Source organism: Eubalaena glacialis, chromosome 11 (genome assembly GCF_028564815.1).
Source record: "Eubalaena glacialis isolate mEubGla1 chromosome 11, mEubGla1.1.hap2.+ XY, whole genome shotgun sequence".
Taxonomy (NCBI): domain Eukaryota; kingdom Metazoa; phylum Chordata; class Mammalia; order Artiodactyla; family Balaenidae; genus Eubalaena; species Eubalaena glacialis.
Window position 1 is genome coordinate 104,148,143 of NC_083726.1, and position 24,736 is coordinate 104,172,878.

Genomic DNA, 24,736 nt, shown 5'->3' on the forward strand with positions numbered 1-24,736 from the left:
GGTGTGGCTTAACATGTCCCTCTGTCCTGTATATTTTTAATAAAGTGGTAGAAGGATCTAGAGGCTTAATCTTTTTTTTTTTTTTTTTGGCCGCATCGTGAGGCATGTGGGATCTTAGTTACTGGACCAGGGATCGAACCCACGCCCCCTGCAATGGAAGCATGGAGTCTTAACCACTGGACCGTCAGGGAAGTCCAAGAGGCTTAATCAAATTAAGATTCTTCTTCCTTTTTTCCTTCTCTCCTCTTCTTTCCTTTTTCCCTTCATTCTCTCCATCCTTCTTCCAACTTCCTACTGTATGAGTAGTATGTCTTCTTCCCTCAAGAGACATATGATGTGTAGTTGTTTTTCTTTGTTTGATGCTAGCAGATGTTAAGCCTACATGCTTTGACTTTTAGGAGTTGCAAAGTATGATATTTTAATTCTCTTATCTCAGTTTGTTATCTGGAATACTTCTCTAAAGACTTCCCCTCATCTACTATTTGTTTAGCCAGTTGTACGCTTTGTATAAGAAAGTTTGGGTAAATGCCTGATTCTTTCTTGGTTTCTGAGTTTTTAATGTTAAGAGTCATGGGGAAAATTTTGACATATTCACGAAAAGCTCCTGGAGAATATAGAATAAGTATAGAACCACATCCTAAACATGTATTGATAAACTAGCAAAAATGGAAAATAATTGGTGTTGAAGGAATAAGGAACAGCTTTAATGATAAAAACTTAAAAAAAAAAAGTCAATGCGTGATGCTTTGAGGAGTGTACCTCCTCTAAGACAATAATGTCATTAGACATTTATTTAACCCTTAGGTACACGGTGGTGAAGAGCATGAGCTCTGAGTCAGACTTCCCGTCTTCAGACTGTGGTTCTTCACTTACCACTATAACTTTGGGCAGGTTAAAGTCTGTGTGCCTCAGTTTTCTCATCTGTTAGATCAGGATAAGAGTGGAACCTCTCTCATAGGGTTGTTGTTGAGGATTGAATGAGTTCATACATATTAGCAGAGCCTGGAACTTAGTAGGTTCTCAATAAATGTTAAGTGTTGCTATTGTCATTATGCTTCTTTGCAACTATAGCAGAAACAAGGGAGGGAGCTTCTGATGCTTATTTTTATCCATGTTAGAGTCTTAATTTTTTTTTTTTAAATACATCTTTATTTTCTTTATGTGTTTCATCTTCTGACAATTGAGGGATTTTTCTATGCTTTCTCTTGGAATTTGTTTATTTATTTATTTATTTATGGCTGTGTTGGGTCTTCGTTTCTGTGCGAGGGCTTTCTCTCGTTGTGGCAAGCGGGGGCCACTCTTCATCGCGGTGCGCGGGCCTCTCACTGTCGTGGCCTCTCTTGTTGCAGAGCACAGGCTCCAGATGCGCAGGCTCAGTAATTGTGGCTCACGGGCCCAGCTGCTCCGCGGCACGTGGGATCTTCCCAGACCAGGGCTCAAACCCGTGTTCCTTGCATTGGCAGGCAGATTCTCAACCACTGCGCCACCAGGGAAGCCCGAGTCTTAATATTGATATATATTTTTTCTTATCCATTTCAAAAGCTCCAGCCTTCTTAAAGTTACATTTGTAACTTCTACTGAAGTGTCAAGGCATTGTACATCAAGCAGCTGGTAACATCAGAAAAAGAGGCAAGCAAACATTATATGTCTCTTGCTTATACCTCTATTTTACAGCTAAGTTACGTTAAAGTTTATTTATGTATTTGATGGTGTTTTCCATTGAACTATGAATTTTTTGAGGGGAGAGACTTACTTTATACTGTTGTGTCTGATATAGTGCTTGGTATTAGTTATGAGGTCTACATCCCTAATATCTATTTCATTAACTGTACTAACATTTTCATTTATCAGGTTTGCCTAGTAATGTGCTTTTCTGTTTTTGTTTTTTTAATTGAGGTATAATTGACGTGTAACATTATATTAGTTTCAGGTGTACAACATAATGATTCAATATTTGTGTATATTGCAAAATGATCACCACAGTTATTCTAGTTATATCTGTCACCATAGTTACAAATTTTTTTCTTGCGATGAGAACTTGATAACCTTTAAGACCTACTCTCTTAGCAATTTTCAAGTATACAAAACAGTGTTATTAACTGTAGTTGTCATGCTGTATATTACATCCTCATGACATTTATTTTATAGATGGAAGTTTGTACCTTTTGACCCCCTTTGACTCGCTTTACCCATTTTGTCCATCCCCCAGCCCCCCACCTCTGGCAACCACCAATCTGTTCTCTACAAGCTTTTTTTTTTTCCTACATTTCACATGTAAGTGAGATCATATGGTATTTATCTGTTTGTCTTTCTCTATCTGACTTATTTCACTTAGCATGGTGCCCTTAAGGTCCATCAATGTTGCTGCAGATGGCAAGCTTTCATTCTTTTATTATGGCTGGATAATATAGACACACACACACACACACACACACCGTGTTTTCTTTATCTCTTTATTGATAGACACTTAGGTTGCTTCCCTATCTTGGCTATTGTAAATAACGCTGCAATGAAGATGGGGGTGCATATATCCTTTCTAGTTAATATTTTTGTTTTCTTCAGATAAATACCCAGGAGTGGAATTGCTGGATCATATGGTACAGTGCACAAGGGTTCCCTTTTCTCCACATCCTCACCAACACTTGTTATTTGTTGTAGTTTTGATAATAACCCATCTAACAGATGTGAGGTAATATCTCATTGTGGTTTTGATTTGCATTTCCATGATGATTAGTGATGTTGAGTATCTTTTCATGTACCTGTTGTCCAGCTGTGTATCTTCTTTGGAAAAATGCCCAGATCTTCTGCCCATTTTTAAATTGGATTTCTTGTTTTTGCTGTTGAATTGTATGAGTTCTTTGTATATTTTGTGTATTAACCCCTTATCAGGTATATGATTTGCAAATATTTTCCCCCATTCAGTAGGTGGTCTTTTCACTTTGTTGATGTGCAGAAGCTTTTTAGTTTGATGCAGTTCCACTTGTTTATTTTTGCTTTTGTTTCTTTTGCTTTTGGTGTCAATTCCAAAAAATTATAGTCAAGACTGATGTCAAGGAGCATACCACCTATGTTTTCTTCTAAGAGTTTTATGATCTCAGATCTTAGATTCAGGTCTTTAATCCATTTGGAGTTCTTTTTTGTGTGTGGTGTAAGATAGTGATCCAGTTTCATACTTTTGCATGTGGCTGTCCATTTTTCCCAACACCACTTATTGAAGAGACTATTGTTACCCCATTATATATTCTTGGCTCTTTTGTCATCAATTAATTGACCATGTATGTGTGTGTTTATTTCTGGGCTCTCGATTCATTCCAGTGATCTATGTGTCTGTTTTTATTCTAATACCATACTGTTTTGATCACTATGACTATGTAATATAATTTGAAATCAGGAGCATGATGACTCCAGCTCTGTTCTTTCTCAAGATGACTTTGGCTCTTCAGGGTCTTTCGTGGTTCCATACACATTATAGGATTGTTTGTTCTATTTCTGTGAAAAATGCCATTGGAATTTTGATGGGGATTGCATCGAATCTGTAGATTGCTTTGGGTAGTATGGATATTTTAACAATATTAATTTTTCTAATCCATGACCACAGAATATCTTTCCATTTATTCATATATTTCAATTTCTTTCATTAATGTCTTATAGTTTTCAGTGTACAGGTTTTTCACCCCCTTGGTTAAATTTATTCCTAGGCATTTTATTCTTTTTGATGAAATTGTAAAAGGAATTATTTTCTTAATTTCTCTCTCTGATAGTTCATTTTTAGTGTATAGAAACACAACAGGTTTTTGTATATTGGTTTTGGATCCTGCAACTTTACTGAATTCATTTATTAATTCTGTCAGTTTTTTGGTGTTATCTTTAGGGTTTTCTATATATAATATCATGTCATCTGTAAATAGTGACAGTTTTACTTCTCTCATTCCAGTTTAGATGCCTTTTTTTTTTTTCTCCTAATTCCTTTGGCTAGAACTTTTAATACTATGTTGAATAAAAATGGTGAGAGTGAGCATCTTTGTCTTGTTCCTGATCTTAGATGAAAAGCTTTCAGCTTTTCATCATTGAATATGATGTTAGCTGTGGGCTTATCAGATGTGGTATTTATGTTGAGGTACATTCCCTCTATACCCACTTGTTGAGAGTTTTTTTCCTATTGTAAATAGATGTAATATTCTTTTCAGATTCACAAACAAGTGAATTTCCTAGCTATCTAACTACATGAGTTAAAGCACAATTCTTTAAATATTAAGATTTTATTTGTTTATCTTTAAACTGTTAGGATGGCAGTTTTTCTTACAAGCATCAAGTACTCTCCAGCCTTACTAAACGGAATGTAATTCATGACTATGCATACTATTTATTTGGGTTGTAATACAGTGTATCATTGGACACTGTTGATATATGCATGGTTATATGGTTCTATGTCAGATATTCTCAGGATGTTTTATAAATTTTTTTTTTTTTTTTTTTTTTTTTTTTAAATTCTTAAACATCTTTATTGAAGTATAATTGCTTTACAATGGTGTGCTAGCTTCTGCTTTACAACAAAGTGAATCAGTTACACATATACATATGTTGCCATATCTCTTCCCTCTTGCATCTCCCTCCCTCCCACCCTCCCTATCCCACCCCTCTAGGTGGTCACAAAGCACCGAGCTGATCTCCCTGTGCTATGCGGCTGCTTCCCACTAGTTATCTATTTTACATTTGGTAGTGTATATATGTCCATGACACTCTCTCACCCTGTCACATCTCACCCCTCCCCCTCCCCATATCCTCAAGTCCATTCTCTAGTAGTTCTGTGTCTTTATTCCCATCTTGCCACTAGGTTCTTCATGACCTCTTTTTTTTTTTTTTTCCCTTAGATTCCATATATATGTGTTAGCATACTGTATTTGTTTTTCTCTTTCTGACTTACTTCACTCTGTATGACAGACTCTAACTCCAGTAACTATGTTTTGAGAGTATTTTCCTACGTCTTAGAAGAGAAATACTGGTGGGGTGGTAGTAAAATGACTATCTTCACATACGCTGTTATGCAGGTATTATCCCATTCTAGTGCGGTGGTCGGTACTCTGTAGCTAGATGATTTGGTCTTCTGTCTAATGTTGCAGCTGCTGACTGTCTGTGTCTTAGTCTAGAGGAAAATTATATTTTCCTTGCACACTTTACTTATTATTCAGCTCCTTGCGAAGTGACTGAAGGGGCTGATGTGTTCAGGGCCTTTCACAATGATTAGTGACCTGTCCTTTAATCTTCAGAGCTAGTGCTACAGTTTTAATTCTTCAGCCACTTTAACCTCTAATTGATTGCTTGGCTGAGTCATCTGGCAACTACTTCTGTGTTCTCTTTATGCAATGGCAAATCACATTCTTTTGTATCTTCAAAAGAAATGTTGGTTTCTTAATTATTAAGTAATTGGCTTATTTTGTTTCACTTATAAGTCATTTCTTTGGTTTCCCCAGAAGTAATGGACCAGTCCAAAGAAACATAGTTGTAAGGTTTTTACCAATTTTTTAAAAATTTATGTAGTGAGTGTGGGATGTAGCAGAAGGCCTGTGTTCATAGTCTTCACCATCTAATTAATACTTGTCAAATTTTGGGCATGTATCTGCTCTGAGCCTCAACCTTCAGAGTTATAAAATGGGTACAGTGTTACCTTTATAGAATTTTTGGAATTAAATGAGCTAGCATATAGAGAGTGTCTAGTACAGCGCAGAGCACAAATAGGTGCTTAGGTAATTATTGTCATTTCTGATTTCTTCTCCTCCTTGTTGTCATTATTGTCATGACTATAGAATGCAGCCTGGTAAAGGTCTCTTGTTGTTTCAGTAGATCACCTTGAGAACTGTGTGTGGTTTGGAGTTCTTTGTCGCACTATTCATCTTTGTTAGGGTGAGAAAGTCCAGGCTTACAGACAGGTAAACATATCTGACTGGGGTTACCACAGAATTATGGAAATGGGTTAATTGGTCACTAACGAGCTCTTTCTGGCAATAGTGTTAGAATTTTATGAAATACACAGTTTAACTTCAGACCTAACTACTCTCAGAAGCAGACAGCTATTTAAACTATTTACCTTTGCAAAAGCAACACTCAAAAAAGTAATAACCGGGCTTCCCTGGTGGCGCAGTGGTTGAGAGTCTGCCTGCCGATGCAGGGGACACGGGTTCGAGCCCTGGTCTGGGAAGATCCCACATGCCGCGGAGCAACTAAGCCTGTGTGCCACAACTACTGAGCCTGCGCGTCTGGAGCCGTGCTCCGCAACGAGAGGCCGCGACAGTGAGAGGCCCGCGCACCGCGATGAAGAGTGGCCCCCGCTCGTCAGAACTGGAGAAAGCCCTCGCACAGAAACGAAGAACCAACACAGCCAAAAATAAATAAATAAATAAATAAAAATTAAAAAACGTAATAACCACCTTAAAAAATCCACCTTTTCAGAGTGTTTCCATTTTGTGGATATGATGAAAAAATTCTACCATTAAATCAGATTTTAAAGAACAGACACATATACAGTGATGAATCATCAGCTTCCTTTTGCCTGCAAACAGGCACAATTTACTTTTCGCCTCTCAGTTCAGAGTTTGAATGTACAAGCTGTAGAGGTTAGATAACAGCACGTGGAGTAACTTCTTGCTGTCAGTTTGGGGATAATTGAAACTACTGACACGTCAAACTGAATGCAATCTTTTTTTGCAAAAATACTAGAAAACATGTTTCTATTCAGAAAATACTCTAGCTCTGAATCTTTAGTGTGAAGTTCACATGAGGTGAAAAAGGCTGAGTGAAACATTTAAAATGGTGAAAAGCTTATTTTAAAGTTTTATTCTCTGAATTTAATTCTTCAAAACACTTTGAAAAGGCAGTAAATATTTCCAAGAGGACAAGGATTCTGTTTAGGGGATTTGATTCAGTCAGTGAAAAAACTTGGGTAACAGTTGCCCAGAACATTTTGATTATTCTCTCCAAAAAGAATTTATTTCCATAGCACATAAAGACATGCCTGTAGGATAGTGCTATAAGATATATTATTGACTGAACTTTTTGCCTGAGATGCATTTCTGAAATGAGTAGATGGAGTATTTTAAATGTCAGGTGGAAGCTTGTCATTTGTGAATCCATTTTTAAAGTAGTATTTAGCATCTGAAAAATCTTTTGTGCTATTGGAGATTTTATTTCCATGTAGATTAGGGAGGTCATTCAGCCTGTCTCCATTTTTTATGGTTATATGGGAAGTGCAGTTATTCTCTGAGGAGGGTGAAGGAAAAGAGGAGCTGCATTATAACTTGAAAATATGGTTATTATGGGGAATATGTGGTGGAACCAAAAAGAAATAAAGCGTTGATGAGCAGCAGAGACCAACTAATACTGACATAAATTTATGGGGTGCCTGATGGTCAAGTTTTTAATTCTCCTTAGTAACACAGGAAGCAAATGTAGCAAAGGTTGAGTAGTAGTAGGTCAGTGTAAAGGTAAGGTCCCTGCCCTCAAAAAGTTAAGTTTCATATGCAAATTAGAATGATCTATCTTAAAGCTCCTTAATTTCTAAGCTCGTTGCAGATATGAACAGTCTAGTTCTAGTGTATCTTCCTGAATCCTTATTTTTCAGATTGTCTTCAAGTACCTACCTCAGTGCTTAGAATATGTATTGGTTAAATTAAACTGGCAGTATGATATCAAGTGCTAAAGAGAAAGACACAGTGCATCTTACCTATAGATGAATTACATTGGTCTTCTCTCCAGAAACCATGTAGGCAAGAAGAGGAGTGTAGAGTGAAATAGTTTAAAGTGTGGGAAAACCAAGAGTAGAATCACCAACCGAGAATTCTGTATGCAGCAAAATTATCCTTCAAAAATAAAAGAGAAATAAAGACTTTCTCAGACAGAACCACAACTACAACACAAATGGGGATTTGTCACAAGAACCCTTGCCTTGAAGGAAATGTTAAAAGAAATATGATTTCTAAATATTCCAGTCCGTGGCTTATCTTTTTATTTTCTTAGTTGTGTTTTAGCACATTTTTATTGGTTTGAATATTTTGCTACCAAAGCTTGATATCAAAATATATTGTGCTTTGAATATTTCTGGAAATAGTATTTCTGAAAAGACCATTTGCAGTTAAACTTATTCAAAATCTCAGATATGTAATGTTCTTTTGTATTCAGAGTAAGTCACAAAGCATAAACTTTGGACTTTATTTTCTTGCAAAAGATATATGCTGTCCTCAGGTAGATATAGTGGTGTTAGGAGTAATGCCTGACCTTTCAAATTCAATTAATGACTCAACACCTGGGAGAATGTTCCTGATTATTGTTGCTGTGTTTTTGTTACATTCTCTGAGGTTCTTTGTCAAAAGAAACAGATTACCTTTCCCTGCATTGGGAGTCAATGTTACTAAAAGGGCCACTTCTGTAGTTACTTTAAGCTTCATCTCTTGGACTGTTATTAGTTTGGCACAGGACACTGTATAAATTATATACATGCATACACTCCCAAATCTCTTCCTGGTTTGAAATTGGAATCTATGAATTGGCTTCTGTGTCTGTTTTAAGAGTTATTACCATGGTGATGAATAGTCTGTTTAGTTTTACGGTTGGCATGATTCTTCCAGCTTGGGTCACCTGTGTTTTCTTACTACCAGTTGCCCACACTTTGGGCAGCAGTTAAATTTCCATCATTAAAAAGCAAGTAGTTAGAAGGCAAAGCTAGTGATTTAGTAGAATTCGCTGCATCAAAGCTTTTAATCTGTTGATTATTTCCTTTCAGTGCTAACGAGCAGGAGCTTACTCCTTTCACGCTGCTTCAGACCTTCCCTTTGCAATCAGAGCTGGTGGGGAATCATTACCCTGTACTGCAGTTGTGAATTTGTCGTCATTTGTTGAAGCATTATGGGGGAGGGCAAAGAAAACTGACAAAAACATCTTGATAAAGGAAGCTTGATTTATCCATTCTTGATTTTAATGAGTCAACATTTCACATATGTTGCTTTACTATATTTATGTAAGCTGTGGCAGTGGGTCAGCTGTCAACCTTAAACCTGTCTGTATCTACAAATGTTAAAAGAAATATTAAGGTTTTTCAGTTACATTTAAAATGTAACATAAGAATGAGGAGGGATGAACACAAGTGAAACAATGAATTCGAGATAATAAAATGAGTTGTTGATTTGGAGATATATATTATATGCCAAATGGTCAGACTGGATATGATGAGAGCTTCCTACGTGGGGTTGATGCTGTATACCAAGCCCAGCTCTATACAGTCCTAGATGTTTAGAAATTAAATCAACCAGGAAAACAATCAGAACCCCAGATGCCACAGGCCTTATGAGAAGTTTAAACAGTAAAAGTGTAGTTACTTGTGTATCACTCAGATTTAAGTAAACAACTAATACAATTTCCAGAGTGGAATGATTTAAAAGAGCTAGTGAATTTCAAACCCTGAGAAAATACCACTTACTGAATTACAGTCATTCTGATCTATTTAATAATTTAAATTTAAGGAGTCACATGCAACAACATTTCATTTAGTTCAGTTCTGGTTGTAATATGTCTTCTCTAACTTGTAACTCTCAATAATCAAAATGGTTTTCCATTTAATTAGTTGAATTGAAGAGATTTTCCTCTCTCTCTTTTACATCATTAAGAGAATTCATAATAATCATTTATGCTTCTAGAATGACTATATGACTTCATTTATACCTAATATGGTACATGTTTCATAATAGGCACTCAGTAAATCATTATTCATTCTTTCAGGAGGCAAAAGGAGGCAGGAAAACTAATTACCAACTTACATTAAATGAATGAATGAATGAATAATTAATTAATAAATAAATAAGGAAGATAAAAGTACAGGTTGTCACTTCAAAACCTGCTTCTTATTGCCATCTCACTATTTTGAGGAACGCCCACTGTATCACGAATGTCTCCAGCAAGAAAGCATTCTGTATATATGTCCATATGTGTGTGTATGTATGTGTGTATATATATATATATATATATATATATATATATATATGTATATATATATATCTTCACTCTTTGCTGTCACTCCATAGATATCCAGGCTTTTGACAAAACCTGGCACTTCCCTTTTGACTCTTTTTCATAAATCCACTTGGCATTTATCACTATAGAACTTAGTTGTTCTAGTTCTCTGACTTGGACTTTGCCACATATTTGAACTCTACTGAACTGATGCTGCCTTCTCAAGGTGATTTCGTTTTAAGATTTTCTTCTCTGCCAATGACAGGGACTGAATTTTATACCCCACAGCTGAATATGAAATTCTCAGCCCCCTCCCCCAATCCTATCACTCTGTCCTCCTTGACAATAGTTATTCATCTTGTTTCTTGCTGTTTTTCTTCCTACTTGTATCCTTTGTTCCTCAGCTTGTCTTTCATAGGAAAGAAACACTTAATCCTTCTTGCTTTATCAGGCTCTTTAGTTGCGGTTGTGAAATCATCTTCAGGTATTAGCTCCCCGCAAAGTCTTTCTAACTTTACTAGAAGAAAAGTGGCAATTTGCTTCCCGAAAACTTTTTGTCAATTTATTCAGTTTTTATGACTAACTCCTCCTTAGCCATCATATTAAAGTCTTCTGATCTTTTATTTATACTTAAGTACGATTTTATTAGGTTTATGCTGTGTTTAATGTTTATGCATATACCTGTGCTACTAGTATGCTTTTAGTGTATCTATATCTGTAATACAGAGTAACCTAAAGGACAAATTCTTCATCTTATTTATGAACCAATCAGCATACTCATGTGAGACAAATTTCAACAAATAATTTCAACAGACACCTAATAAACACATACTATAAATAGTTGTTTATTGAGAGAGCTTATGAATTTTTAAAATTCATATTTTTCCCCTCATTCATATTTTTTTTCCTCTTCTATATCTCTGTCCTTTCGTGATGAATCGGGGCTGTTGTAATGAGATTTCTACAGATCTGATGTTCAAGGTTAGTACTGAGTAGTGGGTGAGTCACCGTATGACTAAGAGTCATTGGTATAACCCCATTGTATAATTTTTGATAGGGTGACAAAAGAGAATTAAGATGAAATGAGGTGAAAGTGCTCTGTAGACTATATATGTGTATGCATACACACACTCTGAGAGTGATTTCAGGCAATGCAAAGTTAGTGGTGTGAGATAAAGTGTGTTGCTGCTGTAATTACTGACAGTCTTCACAAATAGCAGAAATTGGCTTAGAGAGCTAGCAGGTAAGTATCAGATATTTCTGGCTTATCCTGATTTATTGGCATATGTCCGTGGGCTAGTGGTATCCTCATAGCGTGCAGAATAGTGTTTGCCTTGAAGTAAACAAAGTGGATTTAAAAAAAAAAATTCCCTAACAGGATACCTGGGAATGAGTGATCTTTTGTAGATATTGAATTTTGTTTCATTGTTAAATGAATCAAAATGACATAAAGTGAACTGCAGGCTCATTATTTTCATGCATTTTGTACTATCTTAATTTGGGGGAACCTTGAAGCAATATCCATTACTTAAAGCAGTATCCATTACTTGCAAATCCTGAGATGTCTGTAAACAGGCTCCCTTACAAAATGGAGCAATGCCAAGAGAATTGGTGTGGGAGTTATGCATATGTATGTGTCTTTCTAAAAGATTCATGTAAAAATCTTAAAATCCATGTAAGCAACTATGTAATATGTACCTATTATACCATAGCAGCCAAATTTTAAAATAGAATTATAGCTGATTTGAATTAATTTCTATATCTAAAGATATAGAAAGCATTTGATAAAATTAATTCATATTCAGAAAAGCTACCTTATTCTTCCTGAATCTTAGTCTTCTCTAGAATGTTGAAGTCATTTAAGGGAGATTTTTGGGTGGCATTTGAAACATACCATATATGTAAAATGCACAGTTTATCCTGGGAGTCTGAGGTGAGGATTGGATTTTGACATCAAGCTCTGGAAGTTCATAAGCCTTAGGGATTGACTGACTGACTGACTCAGGGATGATATTTTGATTTTATATTAAGAAGCCATAAAAGTTTTCTGTTATGTCAATGAATACTACAATACTCAAAGTCATTAAGAAATAAAGAAAGAGTGACAACAGGCATCCTCACATAAATGAAGTGATGCTTTAGGACCAGCATAGTCAATGTATTGGTTATCTTGAAACTTAATTCTGTTTTTGCAGTAAAAATTAAGCTGTGTCCTCTTTGGGATGGAAGAGGTAGCATTAGGTTAATGTGTAAGCTTTATCTTCTGAAGTACAAAATGACCTTAACTTGGGAGTTGGTCAAAAACCACTTCTGGTTTTAGATTAAATATAATTAGAATAATCTAGGCAGGTATAAAGAAAGGATTACCACATGCATCAGATTTATAAAAAGGTAAACAAATGTGGTTTTTAGTTTAGGGATCATGTCTGATATTATTATTGAGAGTACAGAAAGACCTAATCTGCCTTTTTTTTTTTTTTAAAGGTATAGATATAGAATAGGGTCTACGTTATGTTTTCTAAGTTACAGTTTGACATTGAAAACATATATTTAAGTTGTATGTTTATTTTGGTCTAGAGGAAAAATCTTATGCATGTTTATGCCTTATATACACAATTTTTAAAGATCCATGCTGACAACTGACAGAATGAATCCTGTTGGTCTAAAAGAAAAAAAAGGTGAAAAATCAGCAAGAAAAATTTGAAGAAGTTATACAGAAATGGTTTTAAACAGAGATGAATATCACTGCTAAACTAAAAGATGTGTGAAAGAATTTTCTTCTGTCAAATTGGAATAGATTTTTAAAACAAGTCATACGGTAGTGTTTTGGTGAGAGTGTGGGAGAATAGAAAAAGAACCTTATAAACTATTGGTAAGAGTGTAAGTGTAATGTCTGTGGAGCATAGGGGAGGAAAATGTTTTCCTTAACCCTCTCAGGGTCCCTGGCTGGACCTGCAAATTAAACTGACAAAGACAAATTAACAGGAGAAAAGCACACATTTATTTAGTGAAAGTTGTATGTGACATGGAGCCTTCATAAGGAAATGAAGAAATAGTTAGATCTGAGTGTTTTTATGCTGGGTTTGATGAAGAGTGGGCAGCTGTGCAGGAATATGATAGATTAAAGGGTATGATATAAGTGTAGGGAAGTGGGGGGAATTTCACAAGGCCTGTGTGTTCGGATTGTTCTGTGTCCCTTCGTCTTCAGAGATAAGGAGGCTCCTTTTCTCTGGGTATAGGAAGGGCACCTCTCACACGAGGGTTTTAGGACCTGTTTCAGGGGAGAAAATCTTGGTGAAGGTCAGGTGACCTTCCTGCTTCTGCTGTTTCCTCAAACTCCTTCACCTTAAAATATTCAATATGCCAAGGTGCCATATTTTGGGGGTAGTGTGTCCTGAACCCTCTCATTCATTCTGAAACTTCCCCAAGAACTTTCACAGTCTAGAAACTGAGTTAGTTGTAGATTGTCTGATAACCCATTAAAACAGTCTCTGAGTCCTGAACATTTCCATGGAGATAAAAGAAAAAACAGGTTAATGGTTAGAACAAACCATGAACTTAGTTTTTGAGTCCAGAGGGCAGTCAGGCATCGAGATTATTTCTAGACGTTGGACTCAGAATCTTCAGATGGGGTGAGAGCAAGCAGTGGCAATCTGGCAGATTTTCCTGGTTCATAGTTTGTCCCTGGTGATGTCATCAGGTGTTCTGGTGAACTTTCTGAGGGGCCCACATGGCAACAGGCAGGAAGGTTGTCCATACATGTGTTACTGTGGTGATTTCTCTGAAGTTCACATCAAGTTGTCCAGCTGCAGCTTGCCGGACTTTGGGAAAGAGACAGTTTTAATTTTTAGTGATTCCAAGTCAGTAGGGTGGGAGAAAAATTGGACGCATCAGTTTGGAGAGTTGTAGCTAGGTATTGGAGGATCCTAGAAGAATTCAGCATCCAGTCCAGTTTACGGGGAGATAACAAAACCTCAAAGACAATGAACAAGGCAAGAATTTAATAACCACAGGGGTGTGCTGTAGTTTTCCATTAAAACATAAGTTTTGTTTCTATTGACACTCCCATTTCTATCAAAGATATTCTAAGTAAGACTAATTTGTTTGCAGAATAAGTCTATTCTCATTAAACTTGGCCTGATTATTTATATCAGTCCAGCAAGAATAGTGATTGACTATATATGCTCTTTTTAAGTCTGCTTTGCTGGAACCACTTCTAATAAGGAATCTCAGATTGGACTCTTAAAATCTTTTCAGGATTAGGAAACCAAGCCAATGACTCACCCTCAGCTTTTGCCTGTAATACTTATAGACTTGGGTGAATTACACTCTTCTCGAGGTCCCCAAAATATCCCGAGGTTCCTGGGTCTTCCAGGAAGTGACCTTCCTTACTCACCTGTTATGGAGGAACCTTATAAGCAAGGTACCAGGCTGGTTTTTGAAGGGGAGCTTTATACATATATTGGCTCCTTAAATTAAACCTTAGTTCCGTAAAGCTGTCTGGTCATATCTGATTCTGTGCACATCATTCTCAGCCATGACATTCCAGTCCAAGCCTTGCTAATAGAGCCAATGTTTACAATTGTGTCCTGTTACAAGGAGAACAGATGCTTATTGAACTTATGCAAATAACTATATTGCCTTGAAAATAAGAACACTCATGGAGAGTTTTCTAATTCTGGAGGGATCAGGTAGGGAGAAGAGATAATTGCTTCAATTCTGTTAACAAAGGTGTAATTTACCAGATTGCTGTGAATTACAGGTAGCTTAAGAGTAAAGAGAAAAAGATTTCTTTACATCTGGAAGATGTTAACATTAAAGAACCAGCAATGCTTCAAACAAAAGTCGTAAAAATTATAATCATCCACATCAGTTCATTCAGTCCCATGTTCTGCTTCATCTTTGGTTAGCAGTTCTATGAATCCATCAGCTTCTTCATTAGTTCTGGAAATTCTTACACAGTCCAGTGGCATGGTCTCAAAGTATTCAAGTTATGCCATTATGGAGTGTTCTCACAGTAGCTGATTGTAAAAACTTTCAGGGAAGAATCAGAGTAAAACAATAACTGTCTGTGAATGACAAAAGACTTAAAAACAGTCATGGTTAAAGTTCTTATGAGAGTTCATTTGATACGGAAATTTAGTTATTTCTGTGGCATACAGCAATTTAAGATAATACTTGGGCAAATTATTGACAAGTATTGACACATTTCTATGAACTTCACACAATTTCTGGAATACTTATACTAATAGGATATATCCATACACATAGAACCTATGAGGGTTTATCATCACGTCTTATTTTACAGTCCTTCCCATGTCATTTAAATTCCAAATAAACCTAATTATTTTAACATCTCTCTTTTATAAGATAAGAGACAAATCCTTTGAGATTTTCCAGGAACCCTCTGGGAAACTTCAAAATTAGTCTGAGGTCTAAAAGACTTTGGGATTTTTGTGAAAAATGTCAAATAGGATCACAGCTCATTATGAAATACCTATTTAACCAAAGTGAAAAGAAGATTTTAAAGGCAAATACAGAAGGTTACATAGCTGTGAACAAAATTTAGGTCTTTTAATAGTGAGGAGACTCAGCTTTCTTAAATAATTAATGACGTGATAAAGATACTGTGAAGCACAGGAAATTATTCTAAGATATAACATCTTGATTTCTGAGGCAGATTACTTAAAAAGGTAAAGAAAACTCAGAGAAGTAGTGACGTTTTTTAAGCTATCATTTATTCCTGACAGTTAATCAGGCACTGTGCTGTGCTCTTTACATGCATTATTTCATTCAGCCTCTATGAAGAAGATTCTGTTATTTTCACTTCATAGACAAGCAAAAAGACTTAGTGAAGTAATTTGGCCAAAGTCATACAGCTGTGAGTAACAGGGCTTACCTGTTTTGCACGTAAAGTCAAGTTCTTTATATTCTATTGCCTATACTAATGATTTGTTTAAGGTCGTGTAATACTAAATTGTAGAGCCAGGGGAAAAAAGGTTGTAGGTTTCAAATCCATGGCTCTTTTGACCACAACGTGCTACTCTTTTTAAAATTTATATTGAAGTATAGTTAATTTACAATGTTGTGTTAGTTAGTTACAGCAAAGTGATTCAGTTATATGTATATACACACACACATATATATGTATTCTTTTTCAGATTCTTTTCCATTACAGTTTATCACAAGATATTGAATATAGTTCCCTGTGCTATACAGTAGGACCTTGTTGTTTATCCATTTTCTATATAGTAGTTTTGTCTGCTGATAGCAAACTTCTAATATATTTACCCGTCCCCCAACATGCTACTCTTGACATAGGTTTATTTAGTCTATTTTTCATAGCCCCATGTCAGGAATACGGGGGAATTAGAGACTAGTGTTAGAGCCATCATTAAAAGGTCTTGAAACTGCAAACTAAAGAAAGATTAAGAATTGGTTTGGAGAATCAACATTTTATCGACTGAAAATAAAAGTGACCCTTAATATTTTTCCCAACCAGGGTAACCCTTCATTGTATTAGCACTTTTCCGCCGAAGGCCATAACTAAATTCTGCTGACTGGGCAAACTCTAGTCCAGTGATCTTCAAAGAAGTTAAATCACTTTTAAAACTGATATAGCCTCCTGCATTCGGCTTCGGTGTTTGCTGCAGGGGTTTTTCTTTATACGGCTGCAGCTCTCTGTGCCACTGGCGAGGCTTGTCTGATTTAAGCCCCCTCTGCCACCCCTATTTATTGGTAACATACAGGCTTCAAGGATCATTTGATGTGCAAATTTAATCGCAGGTTTTATTTTCGAAGGATGACATAGGCTGTATCATTTTAACGGCTATTTACACAGCTTTCTCTAAACTGCTGCTCTGAAAACAGGCATTTAATTCTGTTTATTGTAATGCTGCCTGATTTAATTTTTCAAGGCTAGTTGCTCAGTATTAGCTTGTTAAAGTATATATAGGATGATTCTTTGCAGTATTTCAGAGGGTACATGCTTTGAAATGAAACTTGGGCATTTCTCCTGATTTTTTGGTAAGACAGTACCTTATCAGCATTCACAGTTATTTTCAGTATTTGCTGGCTTGCCCCCCTCCCTTTCATCCTCCCTCCCTTTCTTCCCGGTTCTATAGCACATGATTATAGTTAGGAGAGATTAAGTTATGTTATCTAGCTAATGTGATAATTTCCTGACTGTCACAGATTTAAGGTAAAAGTACTCTGGGAAGGATTGGTACTCTTATTAGTAAATGTCTTTTTCTTTCCAAATGGCACTTAAGAGTCCCAAGGCACCCATGATTTTAATAGGCTAAAGTAGTCCTATCATTTTTTTAGACTTTAACTTTTTGTGGAAAACATAGGTTTCGGGGATGATGTTATAAGTTTAAAAAAATGCTGTTTTACAAGGAACATCCTATCAGTTCTTTTGATATGCGTTCACTCAGCCAGTTATGTAGAATGCCAGCACCATCCGAGCCAGGTGAAATGAGGAAGCTCTAAGTGAAATCTTAATAATGATGGGAAATATTGGTACTGCATGCCAAAAGCTTCCATTTTCCCTGCCTCTTAGAAATTCTTTGTACCTATTGTGTTTCGGCGGAGTCTGTATTTAAATGGGAATTTTTCAGCAGAAATTGGAGGTTCTGTAAAGTGTTTCTTTGTAATTTCTTTTTTTTTAATTTATTTTTTATTTTTTTATTTTTATTTTTGGCTGTGTTGGGTCTTCGTTGCTGCATGCGGGCTTTCTCTAGTTGCGGCGAGCGGGGGCTTCTCATTGCGGTGGCTTCTCTTGTTGCAGAGCACGGACTCTAGGTGTACGGGCTTCAGTAGTTGCGGCTCACAGGCTCTAGAGCACAGGCTCAGTAGTTGTGGCGCACGGGCTTAGTTGCTCCACGGCATGTGGGATCTTCCCAGACCAGGGATCGAACCCGTGTCCCCTGCATTGGCAGGCGGATTCTTAACCACTGCGCCACCAGGGAAGCCCTCTTTGTAATTTCTGAGGTGAATTTATAGATGTCTTCTTGAAACTAATATTTTTCCTCATTTATCATTAGGTTTTCTGACTATTTGGTAATTTTATTTTTTTCTGAAAACTTACCGTTTTATGTTGAAAAGAGTAAAACTGCCAATTGCTATGTTTTAGCCCAAATCTAATTAAGTAGATTTTCTATTTTTAAATTTGAATTAGGTAAGTGTTCTAGAAGAGATGTGAATGAGAGTTTACAAATTGGTCTCATTGATCTCCTTTTACAGGTGAGGAAATGGAGCCGGAGGGAGGTTAAGTTACTTGCCCAGGTACAGAGCTATTCAGTGGCAGACCTGGGGCATAAACACAAGCGTTCGGTTTCCCAATGCTGAGGTCTTCACACTTTCCAACTTCTCTTTGGTTATAGGACATGAATAGAAACGAGAAATCACTTTTTTCTTTTGTTTTCACCATTTTTTTTCCAAAATTTTGTTGGCCTTTTGATTGAAATTGCCAAATAAAAGTGTGACTTATTGGAACTCTACAGTGATTTCTAGGTTGAAAACGACATTTAAAATCCATAATCAAATAAGTTTGTGTGATGTTTCCCAAGTATATAACTAAGCTTTGCCAATTTAAGGCAAAACTATCATTTTATTCACTTATATACAATTACATTATTTTGCAGTAATAATGAGTTCATTTTTCTTAAATCAGTATTTTCCTAACTTATAATAAGAGACTTAAGCCATCTGTAGACTTAAAATTGAATTATGATCTCACTCTTCTAAATAACTTATGTGAAGAATGAGTATTGTTGGTCCTATTGTTTGTATTTATTCACCCCAAGAAGTGCCCATTTATATGTTTCTTCTCTTTTTATGTTTTCTACCTTTAACCCAGATTCTATGTCCAAACAATAGCTCTAAACCCCTAGTGACTCATTTGATTTTTTTTTATATGAACAAATTGGTTCTTCCTCTCGTTCACATGCCATGCATGTTTGCCCTTTTGTATGCCTATAAAATGTTAATAATTTGACATGATTCTCCCCCAATATGAATTATATTGCACTGTCATTCCTTTTCCAGATAAGTTGTTAAAGCATTTGGTTGGTCATTCTACCCATATGAATTCAGCTCCCTTAGCTTGTATGTAATTGAGATTTGACATATACAATTTAGAGTTTAGAAACCTCTTTTGGATTCTCTCATATTTGTAGCACTTTAGTTTCTTACTCCCATTAAAAAAAGGTTTTAAAGTTAGAAGGAGAAGAAGGGTTGGCTTAGACCCAGCAGATTGTGATTCTTAGGAGAGGAAGGAAGGAAAGACAAATTGAGGAACTGAGAGTGCAGTTCTGCTTAGGTTTCCAAGATGAGTGGATTGTGGCAGTGTTGACCCATTCTGCTTGGCTGTCCTAACAATTTATGTAAATGACTTCATGTCTTTTTGGATCCAGTGGGCTTAGTTTGATAGGGTTTGCTATAACTTATCTTGTCTGCCTCTATATTCGTGGTTGCAAAGTGTGGAATGTAGGGCAAGGTTACCAGTAGAGATGTGTGTGTGTGTGTGTGTGTGTGTGTGTGTGTGCGTGCGCACACGCAATTTCCAGCTTCCTTCAGTAGTCATGGAAAAACGTACAGCAATCAAATCTGTCACATTCCAAATATATCCTATTTCTCATGACTGCTTCTGGTATGCTGCCCTATATTAGAAGGGTAAGGGAAGCAACAAATACCCACGAGCCTTGCTTAGATTTGTCCCATGTCATTGGCGTTCTGAGTGTGCATGTGAATATTGTTTTAGTCCATGCAGTTTTTTTATTAGTATTCTGGGTAATGATTAGTCATATACCAGCCTGTACCAGATTAGCCTTTTAGAAAACTATCGTTAACATCTTTACCAATGATTCAGAACTAAAAGACATATCAGAATTATATTACTGGGACATGGGACAAATCTAAGCAAGGCTCAAGGGTTTTTGTTGACTCTCTCCCCTTTCTAAGATAGGGCAGCTCACCAGAAGTAGACATGAAAAATATATATTTGGAACGTTATAGGTTTGGTTGCTGCACATCTTCCCATGACTATTAAAGAAAGCTAGAAATTGTATACACACACACACACACACATATACATCACTGCTGGTAACCTTGTTTTAGCAGGGTATGAAATGTACCTGTTAACTTGCTATTGGGAAAGTAAATGTCTTAAAAGAATAAATGGGCCTATTTCTAAGCAGCAACAGTTTTGGCATTTAGCAGATCCACAGCCTAAGAGCTTTATCTTCAAAATGACAGGGGCTAGAATTGGAATACCCCGTAAGATCCTTTTTGACTGTCAAGTTCAGAGATACACTGATATGTTGGGCTGGAATTTTTGTGATTATATTGTTCATTTTGAAAAAGGGTTTCCCTTCTACTATCAAAGAAAGAGATTACATTAGTACTTTCTGCTGTTCTCCTGGCTGGTTTCAAGGCTTTCTTATTCTTCTCACTTCCTTGATAGCACTGCCCCATATCCTGCCCTTTTTTTTTTTTTTTTTCTGATGCTCTTCTGTTGTAGTCTGAGTACCCCAGAATGCAGACTCTGAGGTGGAAATTAGTGCCCTGGAAGTTTCTTAGAAAGTGCTGTTGAGATCAACCGCTGTGGAGTGGAAGGAAGAAACCAGCACTGGGCAGAGGGGAAGTTAGGCTGCCCTGTAGTCTTGGTGAGATCTGACCCCCTAGAGGCTCTAAAACTGTGATGGTGCTTCACCATTGTCTCCAGATAGAGAGAGGGGCGCAAGCCTTTATATTCCCCATGTCAGCTGGTCTTTGGATGTGGGCTGCCCTGGGAGGGGAGCATGAACTTGCAAGGGGAGACTTCAGTCCAGGCCATTCTGAAGAGAGCTGATAGCTGAGGCCTGTATGCTGGTAGTACTACAGCATCTGGGGAAGAAATCCTTCAGTTGTGAAAGGGGATGTGGGTAGTACATCACAGTTTCCACTCCATCTTTTTTGCAAGGGTGCTGGAAGTTTCCCAGTGGCTTGGGGGATGGGTTGGAATTTCCAGGAATGAGGAGTTGTAGGGCAGAGTGGCCAGGAGGTTGAAAAATGACAGAGAAGAGAAGTTGGTGTGAGTAGGTTCTGTCAGATCATTGAGTTCTGGCATTGATTAGTGCTTTTCTAAACAAGTTTAAAAATCCTATCTATTTATAGTGATGCTATTCCCTTTTTAAGTTACAGAAGTCTGATGAAAACTCTTGGGTTCTCTATGCAGAGGAATGTGCATATCTATATGCATATAAATTCTGTTTGTTGTAAACCTGCTTGTTTTTTCAGTTCCCTATTTATAGGCTTTTTTCTTCTTCCATCTCTTAAAAATTATGCTCTTTTGGCATCTGCATATTAAAACATTAGCTGAGTTGGAAATTTTCTGTTTGATGTATTTGTTAATGCTCAATCACAGTAAATCATTTTCTCACGTATTTTGTAATTTCTAAATTATAAGGTCATTTTCAGTGAGGATTCTTCTGTGCTTTCGTTTTGGTTTAGTTTTTCTAGTTTGTGGAAATCCATCGTGGCCTTGTTTATGGAGTGTTACTTTAAAGTATTTTTATGTTTGTTTATTTCACATACTCCAGGGATATCACAAGCCCAGGACCCATTTTTTTCTTAATTTCTTAAGCTTGGAGATTCTCATGCAAATAAGATTCAGACTTCAGAACTGTTGTGACACAGGCTTAGGCTTTTAATTTCTGGTTGTAAGCATTTCCCCTGCCCTCTCACCCAGATTCTCAGAGACAAGCTCCACTGAAGTCTTACTAAGACAATGGGTGGATTTGTCCTGTCCCCCTCACCATTTTTTAACTGTGATCGCAGCCCTTTGACGACGGCTCCAGTTTTATGGAAGCACCTCAGAGCCAACTTTATGCCCAACTTGTGTGCCCAAGATCTCTTATTCTGTCCCTATAGGGGCATCAGGGTTGCTACGGATGGTTGGACAGGTTGTATCCTGTGTTGAAGAAAAGCCAGGCCAGAAACTTAGCCTAACTCTGCTCTCCTGAGAGAGAACTTTCTTCTGATTCCATTCCTTGAGGGGGCATCTTACCAATTTCAATTAGACCTAAGCGCTATAAGAGACTCCAGTGATTCTTCCTGGCGGCTACAGCTGGCAATATTTGCTTTTGTGCTTACTACCACTTTGGCCATCAGTCCTAGCTTTGGTTTGGCACCAGGGGGGTTTTCTTTACTGCAAGTGGAACTGTGTATTTAATTTTTAAAATGTGTTACTCTTTCTCATCTTTTCTGTGTTGTTTATTTATGGTGGAAAGTCGTCTTCATTAGCTCAGTTGACCGTATTGTGGCACCTGGAATTCCCACAAGTTACTTATTAACCTCTGTTCCTCAGATATCACCTCTTTAAAATGGGAGTAATAATGGGAGTAATGGGAGTAATGGCGTTAGTTTAAATTTAGAGCACCTAGTAATTTCCCCATCAGTATTTGTACCATTTAAAGCTTTACCACTTTAGGGAAGACTTGGAAATGTAGTAGTGGCTGTGTTTACTTACTTAACAAGAAGAGGAAGTCTTAGTTAACGCCCTGGAGAAACCAGAGAAACTTTGTTCAGTGTAGCACAATGTCGAAACTGAAGCTCCGAGCCCCACCCTTTCTTATGTTCATGTGCCAAAGGTCACTTGGCACCAAGAGTGAACAGAGAGGAATGTCCTCTCAGTATTGCCTGGAGGATCGCTCAGAGGAGCTCTGCCTGGATTGTGAGGGTAGGTAAGTTTGAGTTTGTGAATGTTTTCTTTGCTAAGGAGGGCTCTCAAAGGCGTAATTATCATGGAGGATATTTGTAGACCTTGAAACATGTGGTAATGCTTTTAGTCCCAATAAGCCCTTTGACAATATTGTAAATTCCCATTTGGAATTCCAAGTGGATTCTGAACTTGGTGAAATTGGTACTTCAGGTGCCACAGGGTCCTGCCTCCTGCCTCCTGGCTTCTTGCTTACAGAGATGGGGATATACAGGATTTCCTCCCCTTAGGTCATGATGTTTAAGAAACTAGTTCCCTGCCTCCCACCCCAATTATAGCTAAGAAGAAATCTGTTGACTGTTAACAGTTGGGAAAGCACAGATATATCATGTTTTCTTAAAATTGCTTTAAAATTAATCTGGTATGCAAAATACTCTGATTATCCTGTAAATATTAACTGCTTTGGATTGTTATACACCGTTAGCTGTACTATGAAAATGTGCTTATTACCAAGTTCAGTTTTCTTAGGTTGTTATTGGCTTTGAGTCCACAGACTTAACACTGCCAAATTTCTGTGTAAACATTTTGCTTGGGACCAAAAAAAGTAGTGACTATGTGTATTTAAAGTTTTTTTTTTTTTAAATCCATGTATATTAATGGATCTTGTAAATGTTTAAATAGTCAATTAATGGAATTTTTCAAAAAACAACTCTTTCCAAAAATCCATAATTTTTTATAAAACTCTTTCATAACACACCATAATTTTATATGTAGGGTGTTTTAAATAAAAAATTTGAGCTTAATGACAAATATGTATAATTCTCAATACATAGAGATCTACTATTTTTGTAGTTCTTATCGATTTGTTTGTTACATTTAATATTCAGGAGGAGCCTTTTTGTTCTCTTACTAATAATTAAGTGCAAGTATTAATTAAGATTTATACTACAGAAAAACAAAGGAGAGCTAATAATAGTGTATCACAATGTAGTACATAACAAAAGTAAATAACTGATTACATCACTGTTTTGGTGCTGGTAAATGTAATGCCTTCTTGAGTTCGGGTACCATGGTTATGGCTGTATTGATCCTTTTGGAAATGGATTCTTGGCTATGTTCATTTTGCTGTAATGTGTCTAGTATTTATTGAGACTCTCTACACCATAAGGAGTATTATCAGTTCACACAAGTTTGAACTACTTATACAAGCATTGTTTGCAGCTTTTTGTCAGCTAAAAAAAATGAGGTTCCTTGAGATGTTTATGGACTGATTTATTTTTGCCCTTGCTACAAAGCTTTTGTCAGCTTTACAGGCCAAAATTCCAAGACAAATGTCAGAATCACTTTTAGTACAAATTTCATACATACTCTGGGAATCATACTCTGGCAATGGTATGTAAAATATTTTGTCTTTTGACACACCTATTCTCACCTTAAGAAGGATATCCCTGTACCTGCTGTACCCAGAGTGTTTGGTTTTTTTTTTAACATCTTTATTGGAGTATAATTGCTTTACAGTGGTGTGTTAGTTTCTGCTTTGTAACAAAGGGAATCAGTTATACATATATGTATGTTCCCATATCTCTTCCCTCTTGCATCTCCCTCCCTCCCACCCTCCCTCTCGCACCCCTCTAGGTGGTCACAAAGCACTGAGCTGATCTCCCTGTGCTATGCGGCTGCTTCCCACTAGCTATCTATTTTACGTTTGGTAGTGTATATATGTCCATGCCACTCTCTCACTTTGTCACAGCTTACCCTTCCCCCTCCCCATATCCTCAAGTCCATTCTCTAGTAGGTCTGTGTCTTTATTCCCGTCTTACCACTAGGTTCTTCATGACCTTTGTTTTTTTTTTTTCCTTAGATTCCGTATATATGTGTTAGCATACTGTATTTCTTTTTCTCTTTCTGACTTCCTTCACTCTGTATGACAGACTCTAACTCCATCCACCTCACTACAAATAACTCAATTTCATTTATTTTTATGGCTGAGTAATATTCCATTGTATATATGTGCCACATCTTCTTTATCCATTCATCCGA

The 24,736-nt window shown here is 36.8% G+C and overlaps 1 protein-coding gene across 7 annotated transcripts in view; it reads left to right on the forward strand.

Moving 5' to 3' along the window:
- EPS8 (EGFR pathway substrate 8, signaling adaptor) overlaps nt 1-24,736 on the forward strand; it is a 197,409-nt gene that overhangs the window by 55,600 nt on the left and 117,073 nt on the right. The window contains exon 1 of one of the 7 annotated variants that reach the window (XM_061204967.1): nt 22,651-22,717. The exons of 4 other annotated variants lie outside the window; for them this stretch is intronic. The gene's annotated coding sequence lies outside the window, so the exon portion shown is untranslated. Of the gene's footprint in view, nt 1-22,650; nt 22,722-24,736 lie in introns of those variants that run through there. 2 more of the 7 variants (XM_061204961.1, XM_061204963.1) reach the window with 2 other exon arrangements.